This window comes from Leucoraja erinacea, chromosome 2 (assembly GCF_028641065.1).
Source record: "Leucoraja erinacea ecotype New England chromosome 2, Leri_hhj_1, whole genome shotgun sequence".
Taxonomy (NCBI): domain Eukaryota; kingdom Metazoa; phylum Chordata; class Chondrichthyes; order Rajiformes; family Rajidae; genus Leucoraja; species Leucoraja erinaceus.
Genome location: NC_073378.1, coordinates 75,186,875 through 75,205,766, shown reverse-complemented (window position 1 = coordinate 75,205,766; position 18,892 = coordinate 75,186,875). Strand labels below are relative to the sequence as shown.

General features: G+C 46.3%; 1 protein-coding gene across 1 annotated transcript in view; it reads left to right on the top strand.

Annotated features, from left to right (window-relative positions):
• The first annotated feature begins 17,790 nt into the window (after positions 1 to 17,790).
• The window catches only part of LOC129711228 (LIM domain-containing protein 1-like), a 42,777-nt gene continuing 41,675 nt past the window's right edge, over positions 17,791 to 18,892 (top strand). The window contains exon 1 of the mRNA XM_055658733.1: positions 17,791 to 18,186. The gene's annotated coding sequence lies outside the window, so the exon portion shown is untranslated. The remainder of the gene's footprint in view (positions 18,187 to 18,892) is intronic.

Below are 18,892 nucleotides of genomic sequence, written 5' to 3'. Positions count from 1 at the left end.
GCTCTTTACCCAAGTCATCTTCTCATTATTTACACTGTGGGTTTACTCAATCACTTTGTCAGTCATAAAATCAAGCATATTGTCAAACAAATTGATTAAAATTCTATGATTTGTTAGCTAACTGAATATTTTCAAACATCTTGCCTCTTTAAGCTGAGATAAAGGTTGTAGAATTGTCATCCTTCCAGCAAACATTAGTGATAAGAATGTAACTGTTTAGTATGTAACATTCTGGGCTGCAAAGGAATTTATGATATTGTTCAAATAAGGTCATAATCTCTTACAAATGCCTAACTGCCAGAGAAACACCAGCTTTTTAGAATATTGTTAGTTGGAATACCAAATAAGCATGACATCATTGCTCTCAGGGATTATATTTTCAGAAATCAACTTTATTGTCTCAGCCTTCTCTTTTTGTGAGAAAAAAACTGGATGTGTTTGATCTATTATCTAAATGGTGGCCGATTGGGAAAGGGCGAGATGCAGCGAGACCTGGGTGTCATGGTACACCAGTCATTGAAGGTAGGCATGCAGGTGCAGCAGGCAGTAAAGAAAGCGAATGGTATGTTAGCTTTCATTGCAAAATGATTTGAGTATAGGAGCAGGGAGGTTCTACTGCAGTTGTACAGGGTCTTGGTGAGACCACACCTGGAGTATTACGTACAGTTTTGGTCTCCAAATCTGAGGAAGGACATTATTGCCATAGAGGGAGTGCAGAGAAGGTTCACCAGACTGATTCCTGGGATGTCAGGACTGTCTTATGAAGAAACACTGGATAGACTTGGTTTATACTCTCTAGAATTTAGGAGATTGAGAGGGGATCTTATAGAAACTTACAAAATGCTTAAGGGGTTGGACAGGCTAGATGCAGGAAGATTGCTCCCGATGTTAGGGAAGTCCAGGACAAGGGGTCACAGCTTAAGGATAAGGGGTAAATCCTTTAAAACCGAGATGAGAAGAACTTTTTTCACACAGAGAGTGGTGAATCTCTGGAACTCTCTGCCACAGAGGGTAGTTGAGGCCAGTTCATTGGCTATATTTAAGAGGGAGTTAGATGTGGCCCTTGTGGCTAAGGGGATGGAGAGAAGGCAGGTACGGGATACTGAGTTGGATGATCAGCCATGATCATATTGAATGGCGGTGCAGGCTCGAAGGGCCGAATAGCCTACTCCTGCACCTAATTTCTATGTTTCTATGTTTCTATCTTCACTTTCTGACAAAAGGTCCCGACCCAAAACATCGCTCTGTATAAAATGTCCTTATCCTTTAAAATAATGGGACTCCAGGTGTAATCCAACTACAGTTCTAAAGTATCTACGTTTTACAATGTATTTTCATCCCTACCTCTCCCGAAATGAATCCCCTGTTTTGTTTTTATGATCTAAAAACGGCCGATTCATGCTAAAAACACAAAATGCTGGAGAAACTCAGCAGGTTCTTGATTATCCGGCTCATTGGGTGGAACATTTGCTTTGGAGGTAGAAGGTTTAGGGTCAAGACAAATATAATACTAATGAAGTACTACAGTATTGAAAAAGTGAATGAAGATTTCTTGCAGTGTGATGAGGGGAGATGCTCTTATCATTCCCACATTCCTGGGGTAGATAGAGTGTAGATTTATTAAAATGGTATTAATGATGACTTTGAAAAGCAGAGCTTTTCCCGTTAAAATGGAAAAGATTGTGAGATATTTTCAAGGTGCTCATTATCCTGAATAGAGTGGGCAGAGGAGTTTGAAACCAGACGATTGCGATTGCCAAAAGACCCAGTTAGGAGATAAGGACTGGGATTGTTATGATTAGAAATATACTGCCAGAAAGAGCAGTGGAAGAAATTCAGTTATAGAACTAAATAAATACACAGGGGAATGGGTTTAATTGGATGGGTATACCAAAGAGTCGGCACAGGCATGATGAACTGACTAGACTTCAGTTTTCGATCTCTCTGGTTTTTATCACAGACATGTGGAATTAGCTATGTAGAGTTTGCGTTATTTGAAAGATGAATTACCAGCAAGAATCACCTGCCTGCCATTCAAGGGCTAGAAGCATAGTTCTGATAGCATTCTTGAATTCACTTCTTGAATATGGGACTTTCTTTGTCACTGAAATATTCTTTCCATGTTCCATTCAACCATCTTTGGATTATGAAAGATCAGTTCCCCTTTTTAATGAATTCTTTGAGTGCTACATGGATGAAATATTTTACATTTGTATTGACTTGCAGGCTTTGTTCTGGGCCAAAATCTATCAGTGGTGCTAGACCTCGAGTGTGATGGCGACTGATTCTTGAGTTTTTTTTTTTAATTGTTAAGACTGTAGAAATGCAATTTCGTTCAAACCAAGCTGTTTGAATGACAATAAAAGGCATTCTATTCTAATAAGCCCTTGTGTTTTATTTTTGCTCATCCAATGAAGTATTTTTGTGTTAACATACTGATCATGACAAAGAAGAAACACTTGCATTTATATAACTAATTCCATGTTCCTTTCAGTCATCCCAAAGCACTTTATGGTCAGTCTGAAGAAGGGTCTCGACCCAAAATGTCGCCTGTTCCTTCGCTCCATAGATACTGCCTCACCTGCTGAGTTTCTCCAGCTTTTTTGTCTACCTTCGATTTTTCCAGCATCTGCATTTCTTTCTTAAACTTATGGTCAGGTGTAATCACTGCCATATCATAGGAAATGTGATCAATTTGCAGAGCTGTTCTCGCCAACAGCAATGGAATTATTTTAATGTCAATGATAGTAGATATTAGCTAAGACAATGGAGAAAACTTCTAAAAATCTCTCCAGAGATGCTGCCTCACCCGCTGAGTTACTCCAGCATTTTGTGTCAGACTTCTTTGAAACATTGATATTGCATATTTTGCATTCATCTACAAGAGCACCTTGATGTAGCCACTATTTAATGGCATCTACATTCATCTCCTTCAAGGTTATGCTGATACAAGAAACTGCAGATGGAGGTTTACAAAAAAGACACAAATTGCTGGAGTAACTCAGCAGGTCAGGCGGCATCTCTGGGAGACTTTTCAGGGCAGAATCTTTCTTCAGACTGATCAGCCTGACATTTTGTGTCATATTTGGGAAGGTTTTGCTGATTGGGGAGATGACGTAAAGAGAAAGGAGACGTCGAAGAGCATAAACACTCATTATGGACAAATTAAACCACAGCCAGATTCTGCGCTGTGCATTGTATGTAATTCTATCTAACATCAGCTTTTAAAGAACTGGCACTAAACATTGTCATTCAATGGTTTAGCTGCTGTCTTGTAAAGGCGCAGACCTTTAGAATTCTAATTGGTGTTAAGTTAATGCAGGCGGTGGTCAATTAGCATTTAATAATGTGCAGGAAAGAACTGCAGATGCTGATTTAAATCAAAGATAGACATAAAATGCTGGAGTAACTCAGCAGGACAAGTAGCATCTCTGGAGATACTCCAGCATTTTGTGTCTATCAGCATTTAATAACTCAAATACACCTGGACCATTTCCGACACTTCCCTACCATTCCTTGACCTCACTATCTCCATTGCAGGTGATAGACTTCTGACCGACATCCACTATAAACCCACTGACTCCCATGGCTATCTGGACTACACTTCTTCCCACCCTGCTTCCTGTAAGGACTCCATCCCCTACTCCCAATTCCTCCGTCTACGCCGCATCTGCTCCACGGATGAGGCGTTCCACACCAGGACATCTGAAATTTCCTCATTTTTCAGGGAACGGGGGTTCCCCTCCTCCACCATAAATGAGACTCGCACCAGGGTCTCTTCCATACCCCGCAACACTGCTCTCTCTCCCCATCCCCCCACTCGCAACAAGGGCAGAGTCCCCCTAGTCCTCACCTTTCACCCCACCAGCCGTCACATACAAAAAGTAATCCTCCGTCAGTTTCGCCACCTCCAACGTGACCCCACCACTCGCCACATCTTCCCATCTCCCCCCATATCTGCCTTCCGCAAAGACTGCTCCCTCCATAACCCCCTAGTCAATTCTTCCCTTCCCTCTCGTACCACCCCCTCCCTGGGCACTTTCTCTTGCAACCGCAAGAGATGCAACACTTGTCCCTTTACCTCCCCCCTCGACTCCGTTCAAGGACCCAAGCAATCGTTCCAGGTGCGACAGACGTTTACCTGCATCTCTTCCAACCTCATCTATTGCATCCGCTGCTCTAGATGTCAGCAGATCTATATCGGTGAGACCAAGCGGAGGTTGGGCGATCGTTTCGCCGAACACCTCCGCTCGGTCCGCAATAACCAAGCTGACCTCCCGGTGGCTCAGCACTTCAACTCCCCCTCCCACTCCGTCTCCGACCTCTCTGTCCTGGGTCTCCTCCATGGCCACAGCGAGCAGCACCGGAAATTGGAGGAACAGCACCTCATATTCCGTTTGGGGAGTCTGCATCCTGGGAGCATGAACATCGAATTCTCCCAATTTTGTTAGTCCTTGCTGTCTCCTCCCCTTCCTCAGTCCCCCTGCTGTCTCCTCCCATCCCCCAGCCTTCGGGCTCCTCCTCCTTTTTCCTTTCTTGTCCCCGCCCCCCCCCGCCCCCGATCAGTCTGAAGAAGGGTTTCGGCCCGAAACGTTGCCTATTTCCTTCGCTCCATAGATGCTGCTGCACCCGCTGAGTTTATCCAGCTTTTTTGTGTACCTAGCATTTAATAATAGTTTGTTTCCCCACTGGGGTTTTAATGAGTGAGAGGTGATTTAATTGAAACATGGCACACAGGTTGACAGGGTGGCGAAGAAGATGTTTGGCCTGTTTACTTTCATCAGTAAGTGTGTCAGTGCAGGGGTACATGTTAAGATGCAACTGTACAAAATTTGGCCAGAGGGAGAGGTAGAGGCAATTACAATTATAAAGTTTAAAATACATTGTTCTGGTACAACAATGAAGGAGACTTTACTAAATCTGGTTCTAGGTGGGTTAAAGGTGCCACATTTCAGTTGGGGAATAGTAATCATGATGTCATAAGGTTTGGCTTAATTAGGGAAAAGGAGTAGGTACAATCCAAACTAAAATAATTAATTGGAGGAGTCTTTTTCTATGGATGGGAAAAGATCAGAAAAGATTTGGTTAAACTGGAACCAAAGTTTGGCAAGTAAAATTGCAATTGAACCTTTTTGGAAGGGATGGTTTAAGTACAGTTGAAGCATATTCATGTGAACAGCAAAAAAATAAACAAATCCAGAGCTCCTTGGTTGATGGAAGAGGCATGGAGGAAGTTAAGGTAAAATAGACTGTCTAATGATGAGTAAACTAAAAACAGAAAATGCTATAGATACTCAGCAGGTCAGTCTGCATCTGTGAGAAGAGAAACAGACCCAGCGTTTCAGGTTGAAGACCCTTTAAATCAGAGTTTATGCAGGGAGGGGTGGAGGAGGGAGGATGTCTTTGAAGGATAAAATAGGGTGACCGTGAGATAAGCTGTAAACAAGTTTTAATAAATAGATGGGAGCAGTCAGAAAGTGAGAACAGAAAAATTAGGATAGACAAGACAATAGGAGTTGCAAAATGCAGAGTAAGAAGTCAGCCCGGCAGGTTAGGCTGAGCATGTCCTCCACTCCCAGACGAAAGGTAAATAGGAAAAAAACAGCAAGTTGAGCAAATATAATGTATTATGTAACAATTTTCAGAGATGTCCCCCCCACCCCCCTCCCCTCCCCTCCCCCTCCCAGGGCAGCTTAACAAGCTTCGTCTGTCTCCTTCCCAATTCTGATGAAAATGTTTTGGTCTGAAATGTTTGCTGTTTCGCTTCCTATAGATGTGACCTGAGTATTTCCAGCATTTTCTGGTTTTATTTCAGATTTTCAGCATCTGCGGTTTATTTTTTGATTTTCACTTGCTTATATGAGTGTCTGGTTGTAAAGGCTGGCAAGAACCAAGCTGATTTCAAGAGCATCAGCGGTGAAGTGAAAAGTAGAAAAGTGATAAAGAGCACATGTGAAAGATTTAGCTGCTACCATAAATGGAAATCTAAACGTTTGTTATATGCATATAAATAGTAAATGAGTTGTGTATTGAGAGGTGCGGACAGAAAGGGGAATTTTGCAGATGGATTCTGAAGGCACTCAGAAATATTGAAAGATGATGTTGTATCTGCCTTCACCAGTGGGAAGAGTGCTTTCAAAAGAATAGTGAAGGAAAGGATAATTGAGACTCTGCTTGTATTAAAAATGGATAGGGCGGAAACATTAGAAAGTTGTCTAAACCTAAAATAGTTAAGTGGATGGGATACATCCTAGGATTGTGAGGGTAGTACAAATGAATGTGAAACTGGCCAGATATTTCTATGCCATTTGGATACAGGAGTGGTGCATGAGGATTGGAGACTGGTGCATGTTACTCCTTTGGACTGGAAGTGTTGTCTCTGAGGAAGAGAATGTTGAGAAGAGATTTGACAGAAATACTTAAAATAATGAGGACTCTGGACACAATGGCCAGTGAGAAGCTGTTCCTTTTATGGAGGAATTTAGGACTAGAGGTCATAAGAACAAATAAACGGTAAGAACATTAAGAGTGAGGTGAAGAAAAGCATTTGCATGTGGCAGGTGGTTGGAATTTGGAATGCACTGTCTGCGGTTGTGATACAGCGGGTTCCATTGTGGCCTTCAAGCGGGTATTGGATTATTATCAGTGCAGAAAAATTGATGATGCTTTGGGAAAGAGGTAGAACTAGTGTATTCCTCTGGTAGGAAGCTAGTACAGACATAATGGGCTGAATATCCTCCTCCTGTCCATTATCCATTGTTCCCGATGTTGGGGAAGTCCAGGACAAGGGGTCACAGCTTAAGGATAAGGGGGAAATCCTTTAAAACCGAGATGAGGAAAACATTTTTTACACAGAGAGTGGTGAATCTGTGGAATTCTCTGCCACAGAAAGTATTTGAGGCCAGTTCATTGGCTATATTTAAGAGGGAGTTAGATGTGGCCCTTGTGGCTAAGGGGATCAGGGGGTATGGAGAGAAGGCAGGTACGGGATACTGAGTTGGATGATCAGCCATGATCATATTGAATGGCGGTGCAGGCTCGAAGGGCCGAATGGCCTACTCCTGCACCTAATTTCTAAGTTTCTATACAACGATCCCCCTTGAAATGAGTGACCCAACTCTCTCTCTCTCTCTCTCTCTCTCTCTTCAGGTTGCAGGTCAGTAACACGTAGTAGAGCTTCTGCCTCGATGCTCCAGTGATCTGGGTTCAATCCTGGGTGCCCTGGTTTCCTCCCCCATGCCAAAAATTGCTAATTGGTAGGTTAGTTGACAACTAAGTTATTACTGGTATGTAAGTGAGTGTAGTGACAGAATGGGATTAGTATAAATGGGTTGGCATGAACACAGTGGGCTGAAGGGCCTGTTTCAGTGCTGTATCACTACGAGATGTTCATTGACATGCTGAACTCATACTTTTTTTTAATGTATAATCAGTGAACCAGATATACTTTACAACTATTTGGCACTTTCTAAATTTAAACTCCCATTCTTTTATGGGGGTGTTTCATCACATGTAGATCATTTGGCTAAGCTACTGTATGAGTATTTGAGTAATATCATTATTATACCACACTATTTTGGTGACATGATGCACTGTTACATTACTGGCCTGGTAATATAAAGAGCTGAACTAACAACTTGAGTTCAAATCCCACCATGGCAGCTGTGGAATTTAAATTCAGTTAATAATCTGCTTTTTCAATCTTACACCAAGATTGTCAATCCAAACAACGGAAATTGTTAAATGTGAAAAGGGTGGGGTTGGGTAAATCAAATTCCTCGTATGTTGCAAAAAATACTTGGTTAATAAAGTATGATTATGATTGATAGGTAAACCACGTTAAATTGTGTAGCGGTAGCTAAGCTGAGGCTGGCATTCAAAGAAAGAATATATGATTTGCAATAAGTATATATTTCCTTATGCCCAATAGGAATAGTGGTCCAAAACTGGACGACAAGAGAAATTAAAAAATTGTATTAAAACTAAGGAAAACACATATTATTGTGCTGAAAAGCAGCAAGCTTGAGGTTTGGGAGAGGTTTAGAAATTCACAGAGGATGACCAAGAAATTAATAAAGAAAGGGAATATGAAATTAGAGAGTGTAAGAGCATGTATAGGTGTATAATAAGAAAAAAGACCAATGAGAGCAAGTAACAGAGGGAGAATTTGTAATGGGAAGAATGGAAAATACACAATAAATGATATGATACAAAGACTTGTAGAAATAATATTGAGCAGAGTCAATCATGAGAGGAAACAATGTTTTTAGTTTTTTTGTAGAGTTATTAGGTGGAGAGATGAGGGGGGATCAAAATATGTCATGTATTCTGATTCTGGTAAAGGTTTCTGACAAAGGAAATTGTTGGTCAGAATTAAAGCACGTTGAGAGGATAATGCACTAACGTGGATTGTGAGTTGGTTAACAGACAGAAAATAAAGAGCGGGAATAAATGCGGCCTTTTCAGGTTGGCAGGAGGTGACTCGTACAGTGTGGCAGGGATTGGTGCTTTGGTCTGAACTATTCACAAGCTGTCAATGATTTGGCTGAGAAGACCAAACGGTATTTTCAAGATTGCTCTTGAAAGGGAAACTAAGTGAAGAGGTAAATAGTGGAGAATCAAAGAGGTTTCAAGAAGATATGGACATTCTCAGTGAGATGACAACAATAGAGCAGATGGTATACAACGTGGAAAATGTGAAAATAACATTTTTTAAATGGCGAGAACATGAGAATTGGTAACGTTCAATGTCATCAAGGTTTTCTTATGTACAAGTCACCGAAAGCACAGTATAGGCAAGACAGAGATTATTTAAATATTGAGGGAATCAATAAATATGGATAATAGTTCAGGAAAGTGGTTCGACAAATATTAGCCGGGAGCTTTTTGAAGGGTGGAAACATAGAAAATAGGTGCAGGAGGAGGCCATTCGGCCCTTCGAGTCGGCACCGCCATTCAATATGATCATGGCTGATCATCCAAAATCAGTACCCTGTTCTGGCTTTTTCCCACATCCCTTGATTCCCTTAGCCCTAAGAGCTAACTCTTTCTTGAAAACATCTAGTGAATTTGCCTCCACTGCCTTCTGTGGCAGAGAATTCCACAGATTTACAACTCTCTGGGTGAATTTTATTTCCCCTCATCTCAGTCCTAAATGGCCTACCCCTTATTCTTAAACTGTGACCCCCTGGTTCTGGACTCCCCCAACATTGGGAACATTTTTCCTGCATCTAGCCTGCCCAATCCTCTAAGAATTTTATATGTTTCTATAAGATCCCTTCTCATCCTTCTAAATTCCAGCGAATATGAGCCCAGTCGACCCATCCTTTCATCATATGTCAGTCCCACCATCCTGGGAATTAACCTGGTGCACCTACGCTGCGCTCCCTCAATAGCAATAATGTCCTTCCTCAAATTAGGAGACCAAAATTCCACACAATACTCCAGGTGCAGTCTCACCAGGGCCCTGTACAACCTCACCAGGGCCCTGTACAACTGCAGTAGGACCTCCTTGCTCCTAAACACAAATCCTCTTGCAATGAAGGCCAACATGCCATTAGCTTTCTTCACTGCCTGCTGTACCTGCATGCTTACTTTCAGAGACTGATGTACAAGAACACCCAGGTCTCGTTGCACCTCCCCTTCTCCTAATTTGACACCATTCAGATAATAATCTGCCTACCTGTTCTTGCCACCAAAGTGGATAACCTCACATTTATCCACATTATACTGCATCTGCCCACTCACCCAACCTATCCAAGTCACCCTGGAGCCTCATGGCATCCTCATCGCAGCTCACACTGCCACCCAGCTTTGTGTCATCCACAAACTTGGAGATTCACATTTAATTCCCTTGTCTAATTTGTTAATATATATTGTAAACAACTAGGGTCCCAGCACCGAGACTTACGGCACCCTACTAGTCACTGCCTGCCATTCTGAAAAGGACCTGTTAATTCCTACTCTTTGCTTCCTGTCTGCCAACCTGTTCTCTATCCATGTCAATACCCTTCCCCCCAATACCATGTGGTCTAATTTTGCACACTAATCTCTTGTGTGGGACCTTGTCAAAGGCTTTTTGGAAGTCCAGATACACCACATCCACTGGCTCTCCCATATCCATTCTACTTGTTACATCCTCAAAAAATTCCAAAAGATTAGTCAAGCATGATTTCCCCTTCATAAATCCGTGCTGACTTAGACTGATCCCATCACTGCTTTCCAAATACGCTGCTATCACATCTTTAATAATCGACTCCAGCACCTTCCCCACAACCGATGCAAGGCTAACTGGTCTATAATTTTCTCTCCCCCTCCTTTCTTAAAAAGTGGAGTTACATTGGCTACCCTCCAGTCCACAGGGACTGATCCAGAGTCGAGAGAACATTGGAAAATGAGTACCAATGCATCCACGATTTCTAGGGCCACCTCCTTGAGTACTCTGGGATGCAGAGCATCAGGCCCTTGGGATTTATCGGCCTTCAGTCCTAACAGTTTACCTAGCGCCATTTCCTGATTAATGTGGATTCCCTTTAGTTCTTCCCTCCCACCAGATCCTTGGTCCCCTTGTATTTCCAGATTCGCGCTTGAAAAAGACTGAAAATAAGACTCGGACACGAGAGTAATTAACAAGCTTCTTCCATTGTAATCACCACCTTGAGTCTCTCTGTGCATGCGTACAATTGCGCAAGACATTCAATAGGCTAAGCATATTTTAATACACAACACTCCTCCCCATTTAACTTGGAGGCAGGTAACACAATTTCACCTTCACAGTATATGATCTTTTACTCCAAATATAATTGACTAATACTCTGTTCCCAAGTTGTATTATTAAAGTCATCTTACAATTACATCATCATAACCGTAATAATCATGCTTAAACTTGGCACTTATGATTTTTTACATTCCACCCATCTTCCTTAAGCATGGTGTGGCAAACCATATACATTACACATTGCTTTATGTGTTTTCATTTATAAAGAACAAAATCCTCAAATCTTTTAGGTGTTCTTTTAGTCCTATTAGACCTGCGTCTCTCTGTCTGAGTTGGAATTTGCATGTTATCTGCGATATCAGGCTCTGGTTGTGATTCTGGTTGTGATGTTGTGTTATCACTATGGGTTAGAGGTTCGTCCCTCTCTGAAGTTCTTTCAGAAGTTTGTTGAGTACAGAGCTCATGGCATCTTGCAAACTGTGTATACTACTCGGTGGTCTTAGGCTTGGACCCGGCATGTTCAGGCTAGCTAGATTTGACAGCAATCCAGGGTACTTCCTCAACCAGTCACTTCCCAATAGGCTTGCACCTTTCCTTACTACCACTAGGGTCAGCGTTTCTGGCTTCCTGCGAGGATCGAGCTGTACCTGTACCGCTGCTTGTCAGAAAATGTCAACCTTCTCTCCCGTGTAGGATTTTCAGCTGAAGGCTACAGGGATCTTGTCTGGGGTCCTGACGGAGTTTTCTGAAGACTTCTTCTGGTATGATAGTCCATGGACTTCCAGTGTCAACTTCTAGTTGTACCTCCCTGCCGTTCACTATCAAAGTGGCTGTATACGGTTCAGAGTTCGTCAATTTGTTAATTGATTCATCTTCCAAGTGGCTCATACAATCCTCTGATGAATTTGAATCAGTCTCCTCCAAGTGGTTTGCTTTTTTCTGGAATCGTCTCCTCCTCTGCTGGTAAGCTCTAACAGCATCACAGTGGCTTTGGGTGTGACCTGTTCCCAAGCACCTAAAGCACCTAACATTTCGGATTTTACACGTTGCTGGCTCATGGCTGCCACCACATCTCCAGCACTTCTTGGGAGTATTGAACCATATCTGTGGATGCCCTTGGTGGACTCCATGTCTTCTTTAGTCCAGACGCCTTCCTTTGAAGCTGATGGACGAGGGTAAAATCATCTTGAGGCCTTCTGATCTTCTTGATCTGCTCTACATCTTGTTTAGCAACCTCCATCGCTGTCGCAATATTGACTGCGTTCTCGAAGGTTAATTTTGGTGTACCCACCAGTTTTCGCTGGATGTTAATATCTGCACATCCTACCACTAACCTATCCCTTAGCATATTCTCCAGTTCCTTAAAATTACACCCCTCACTTAACTGTCGAAGCTTTGCTAGGAACCGAGGGATTGTGTCACTTGCTTGCGTGCATGTATAAAACCGACATCTTTGCACTATTTCTGTTGGTTTTGGCGAGAAATTAGCAATTATTGCCTCCTTACATCCCTCCTACATTTTACTAGTGGGCTTAGCTGGCTGCAGCAATGCCCTTAGGGTGTGATAACCCTTGCTTCCTAAAGGGCCTGTCCCACTTACGTGTCCTTGGCTCACAAATTACGCGACCTCGTGGTCGCGTTGAGCTGAGACGGTCGAGCGAAGGTCGAGCGCGATTACATGCGTACTCACAGCCATCTGGAGCGCGTGATGTCATTTGAAGATGGACACAAAACTGGAGTAACTCAGCGGGACTGGCAGCATCTCTGGAGAGAAGGAATGGGTGGCGTTTCGTGTCGAGACTCTTCTTCAGTATGAAAAGAAGGGTCTTGATCCGAAACGTCACCCATTGCTTCTCTCCAGAGATGCTGCCGGTCCCGCTGAGTTACTCCTGCATTTTGTGTCTGTCTTCAATTTTCTTGGCCCCGCTCTGGGAGTAGAAGTGGGGCTGGATCCGGATCCGCAACGGCCGTGAGCCCCAGGCCGAGTTCGACGATCGTTTACCTGCTTTGCTGCTGTTGAAGGTGAGATGTTGCGTCGCTCCAGGGTCTTGGGCCTGTCCCACTTTGGCCATCAGTTCCACAACAGGCCGTTGGCGCGCGAAGATTTAGTTCACTGCAAGAATTTCGGAGCCCCACACAATGTCGGGACCGGCCCCGCACAACTCCATACCCCTCCGCGCTTCTAAGTTGGACCGACCCTGTGCGGCCATATGATGCCCGTACGCCTCAAGCAACCACGAGGTCGCGTAATTTGTGAGCCAAGGACGCGTAAGTGGGACAGGCCCTTAAGGAACAATGCTCTTTGCTTCTCTTCTTTAGTGATAACATTTGAAGTGAGCCAAGCCTCTAAGACTTCGGTCCATTCCTCAAAAGTATACCCAGATTCTAAAACCCGTCTCACGGTGTGAGTCCACCCACGAGTGATCCCGAGTTTAAAACAAATCAAACTCGTGGTAATCATAGAATTAACGTAGCGGGAACTTCGGAACTTGTGGACGTATCTTAGCGACTCGTAACGCTAACGGCAGGTACTCGGGAAACTTGTAACTCGTGAAAAGCTTTCAACATGATGAAAGATTTCCACGAGTCAAATTTACTCTTGAAGTAAAAATTTTAAACTTTTAAACTCGTTGTAAGAATGTATTAGCCCGTGAGTTTACCGTAGTGACTCGTGACTCTACCGTGGGCACTCTTTAACTCAGCGGGACAGGTAGCATCTCTGGAGAGAAGGGATGGGTGATGGGATGATGTTTCCAAAATTCTGCTGCATCTTTGTGTTACTCCAGCACTGTGTGTTCACTTTTTGTCAACCAGCATCTGTCCTTTCTTGTGTATGACCTTATTTGTATCCGTGGCAGTTGATTGTCGCTCCCTTCAGTTTCCCAGGGGGTCGGGACGGGATTGGAGTTGGGGGGAAAGGTGGGGGGGGGGGGGGGGGGGGTGGGTTGGGGGAGTGGGGGGGGGGGGGTTTGGGGGGTGACAGTATAGGAGTCAAGTGTATGAGAGGTGTACTAACTGTGTGGGCAGACACTTTGGTAGTGATTGCCCATTGGGTTCACTGTCGAGTACTGTTCTTTTGATTGCTGTTCTTTTCCTGTTAACAGAATCCCATCCTCGTCGCCAAATTGTTGTATATTCACACTTGAAACGGACTTAAAATAAGACTCGGACACAAGAGTAAGTAACAAGCTTCTTCTATTGTAATCGCAACCTTGAGTTTCTCTGCGCATGCGTACAATTGCGCAAGACATTCAATATGCTAATCATATTTTCATATACAACAGTACTCGTTGTTCAGCTATTTCCTTGTTTCCCACTATAAATTCACCTGTCTCTAAGGAATCTACATTCATCTTTACTAATCTTTTCCGTTTTACATGCCAAAATAAACTTTTACTTGTCAGTTTTTATATTCCCCGCAAGCTTTCTTTCATGCTCTTTCCCCCCCCCCCCTTCATTAACCCCTTTGTCCTCTGTTTAGTTCTAAATTTCTCTCAGTCCTCCAGTTTGCTGCTTCTTCTGGCCAATTTATATGCCTTTTCCTTGGATTTAACACTATCCTTGACTTCCCTCATCAGCCACAGTTGAGCTGCCTTCCCAGTTTTATTTTTTTGCCAGACAGGGATGAACAATTTTTGGAGTTCATCCATGCGCTTTAAATCTTTGCCATTGCATCTCCACCGTCAACCCTTTAAATATAATTTGCCAGCCTATCTTAGCCAATTCCTGTCATACCTTCAAAGTCTCCTTTATTAAATTTCAGAAGCCTAGTATCTGAATTAACTGTCACACTCCATCCTAATGCACAATTCTACCATATTATGGTCACTGTTGCCCAAGAAACCTTGCACAACAAGATCGTTAACTAATCCTTCCTCTTTACACAATACCCAGTCTAGGATGGCCTGCCCTCCAGTCGGTTCCTCTACATATTGGTTTAAAAACTGTTGAGTAAATCACACATACTTACGGAACTGGTACAACAGTATTTATTATGTAACGTATACAACAAACAGCAGCATGTTAATTCTACCATGCTGCATCACCAACTAACAGCACATGTTGCGTTGCGATAATATGAATGGTGTAGTAGTAGGCGGAGCTTATATTAATAAAGCACTACATTGGTTAATAAGTAATTTAACCAATCTACAAAAACCAATCCTGTATACATTCCAGGAAATTCTCCTCCTCAGCACTGTTACCAATTTGTTTGGCCCAATGTATGTGTAGATTAAAGTCGCCCAAGATAACCACTGGAGAAACTCAGCGGATGAGGCAGCATCTATGGAGAGACGGAACAGGCGACGTTTGACTATTCCTTCTCTGCATAGATGCTGCCTCACCCACTGAGTTTCTCCAGTAATTTTGTCTACCTTCGATTTTTCCAGCATCTGCAGTTCTTTCTTAAACATGATAACCACCGGACCTTGGCTACACGCATCCCTAATTTCCTGCTTGATGCTATCCCCAACCTCCCTACTGTTGTTTGGTGGTCTGTATACAAGAGGCACGACTGACTGAATGGTGTTCTCCTGCTCATATTCCTTATGCTTGCACGTTCATGGGAATGGTAGGCATTGCCCTGAAGATAGACACAAAATGCTGGAGTAACTCAGCGGTTCAGGCAGCACCTCCGGAAAGAAGGAATGGGTGACGTTTCGGGTCGAGACCCTTCCTCAGACTGAGGCTCAGGGGAAAGGGAAATGTTGTAGCCTACCCGCAAGTAATCGAACCCTGCGGTCAGGTGCTTCGGTCGAGTGACTATGGGGAGGGGTTGGTGTTCGCACGCTTTCTGGGCGATGCCCCTTCATTCGTTCTCGACCACCGTTGTGGTTTGACCTTCGTATTGGCTGTGTTGTGTTACTGATTTTGGAAATCGACTCTCGTCTCAACTCGCCAAATTGGTGACCCCGACGCACCCAATTGAAAATTGTACGCCAGCATGCAAGATAATTATGCTGCCGCCATCGCTGCCGATGCCCATCAAAATGCCGTCGGCCCCAAACTGGCCCGATCAGCCGCAAGTGTGGTTCGCACACGTTGAGGCACAGTTTCATCTGCGCCGCATCGTCGTGGACGAAACAAAATACTTCCATGTGGTGGGAGCCCTGCCGCAAGAGTCCGCCTCCCATCTGCTGCCTTATCTGAGGGATCCTCCAATGATTGCCAAATACGACGGCCTCAAGGCCCTCCTGTTACACATCTTCAGGCTCAGCCGCCGGGACCGTGCTGCCCGCATCCTACACGTGGACGGTTTGGGGGATCACAGGCCTTCCGTCCTCATGGCCAAGATGCTCATACTCATGGACAGCCATCGCCCGTGCCTGTTGATCGAACAGATGCCCGACGATGTCCGCCTAATGCTCGCTGGCGCAGATTTCTCCGATCCTCAGCAGCTCGCGAAACGGGCCGACGAACTCTGGGTGACCAAGCACCAAGATATCTGTGCCATTAACTGCGTGATCGCACTAGCGTTTCTTTTGCCTTGGCGGGTGCGCAAGGAGGCCCCGCCCACGTCTTCCAGCGAAGAATCACAGCAGCGTCCCGGGACTCGCGGTAGACACCGTTGGTGCTACTATCACCTCCGCTACGGCGCAGAGGCTCAACGCTGCCGCCCACCTTGCACGTTTCAGGGAAATGCCTCGGCCAATCGTCTGTAGAGGCGATCGCGATCGTACCAAACAACCACTTCTACGTCCGCGATCGCTGACCCATGGTCTGCCCGGCAGCAGCGACACCTTGGCTACGTCTCGGAATTCACAACTGATATCCAACACGTCGCCGGGAAGCTTAACGTCGTTGCCGACGCCTTGTCCCGTCCCGCAATTCCCTCAGTTTCGGCCGTCGCCCATGGCGTTGACTGCTGCAAGTTAGCAGCAGCGCAGCGGGCAGATACCGGTATGTCAGCCTACCGCACCGCCAATGCTGGCCTTCGGCTCAACAAAGTGCCTTGCGGTGCGGCCGGTACCATGGTCCTGTGCGACGTCTCCACGGGGCACGCTCGCCTGGTCATCCCCGTTAGTTGGAGACGGCGGGTTTTCGACGCTATTCATGGCCTGGCCCACCCGTCCATACGTGCGACGTCGGCCCTGTTGGCAGCTAAGTTCGTCTGGCATGGGCTCCGCAAGCAGGTAGCTGCCTGGGCCCACGCCTGTATCCCATGTCAGACCTCCACGATCCAGTGGCACGTATGGCCACCGGCGCAGGAGTCCGCGGTCCCCGATCGAAGGTTCCTGCACCCAAGGGACTGTGGGTTCATCGCCACAGTCCCGCGGCACCACTCACCTGCTCACCATCGTGGACTGTTTTACGCGGTGGCCGGAGGCAATCCCACTTTCGGATATCTCCGCCGAGGCCTGCGCCCGGGCTATGGCGGCCCACTGGATTGCCTGGTTCGGGGTGCCCTCCGAAATCTCCACGGACCGAAGTGCCAAGTTCACTTCCTTGTGACCTACGGCACCCAGTTGCACCATTTGACCGCCTACCACCTGCAAGCCTTGTTTTGCCGGCCCCTCGTGTTATGCCCGCCCCACTTTCGCGAACCACGCGTTCCGGTCGTCTCATCCGGGTCCCTGCTCGGTTCCGTGCCTCGGGTTCTGGGGGGGGGGGGGGGGGAGGGGGAGGGGAGGGGGGGGGGGGAGGGGGGGGGGGGAGGGGAGGGAGGGAGAGGGGGGGGGGGGGGGAGGAGGGGGAGGGGGGAGGGAGGGAGGGAGGGAGGAGGGGAGGAGGGGGGGAGGAGGGGAGGGTGGGGGGGGGAGGGAGGGGGAAGGGGGGTGGGCCTGTAGCTGCAACTGCTGGTGCCCGCAAGTAATGAACCCTGCGGTCCGGTGCTTCGGTCGCGCGACTATGGGGAGGGGTTGGTGTTCGCGCGCTTTCTGGGCGATGCCCCTTCAGTCGTTCTCCACCACCGTTGTGGTTTGACCTTTGTATAATTGGCTGTGTTACTCCGTTGATTTGGTCATTTTGTTAATAAAACTGATTTTGGAAATCGACGCTCGCCTCAACCCGCCAAAATGTGAGATATAGAACAAATGAATGAAAGATTTCGGGCCGAGATCCTTCTTCAGACTCAATGAAGGATTGCCCTGAGCGGCAGATTCCTGGAGAGGCGCTGCCCCTTTAAGACCAGGGTTGCCCGCACATTGATCTGCGTCGTTCCCCAGCGAAGCGGCCCCCGGCCAGTGTGCGTCCGCCCGTCCGCCGCCGCCGCACTGCGCACTACTTGTTACGGGCGCGCTCCGGCCCCGGGCAACGGTCGCCGCTCAGTGAGTGAGTGAGTGAGTGAGTGAGTCGCCGCCTCAGGGCCGCCTGCGCTTGTGCCGCTTCTACCGCTTGTGCCGCTTGGACCGGGACCGCTCGGCCCGCGGCGACACTTTGACTCGCTTTTAGTTTAAAAACTGTTTGTAAAGTTTGAAAAAGTTGGAGGGCGGCTTCCGCGTTGCGTGGCTGTTTGTGAGGACGGGACGGTGAGTGGAGAGACGCACGTTGATGGGGCGGGGAGCGGCGCTGGTGGCCTCCTCTTACATTTCCCCTCTACCCTCACCTCCCCCCCTCTCCCCCTTTGCCCACTCTCCTCTCCACCCCCTGTCCCTCCACCCCACTCCCCTCTCCACCCACTCTCCTCCCCACTCCCCTCTCCCTCCACCCCACTCCCCTCTCCCCGCCCTCTCCCTCCACCCCACTCCCCTCTCCCCCCTCTCCTCTCCCCTCCACCGGGTGTGTCGAGAAATCCCAAGACACGATCACTTTCCAATCCGTGCTGAATCCTGCTTTGGAAGTGATTGAGTTTCCACGGTGAAGTTTTACAGCACAATTTCTGGGCTGGTTTTGTTGGGTTGGGGACTGCTGAAAGGGGAGTGGGTGGGCGAGGTTAACGAATCCCGGGGTTGGGAATAGGAGGCGGGTTGGCGAACTTGGCGATTGGAAACAAAAATGCTGGAAGAGCTCAGCGGGCTCAGTATCATGTGTGGAGGCAAAAGATGCAAGTCAGATTTTCGGACGTGATCCTGCAGCCAGATTGCGAGGGGGTAGGGGCAATTAACAGTATTATAAAGTACATTGTGGGGTGGGATTGTGGCTACGAGGCATAGTGGGCTAATCTGCCCACCTGTCACCCACCAGCCTTTGCCATCCTCGATGTGCAGTCAATCCCCCTCAGTCCTGATGCAGGGT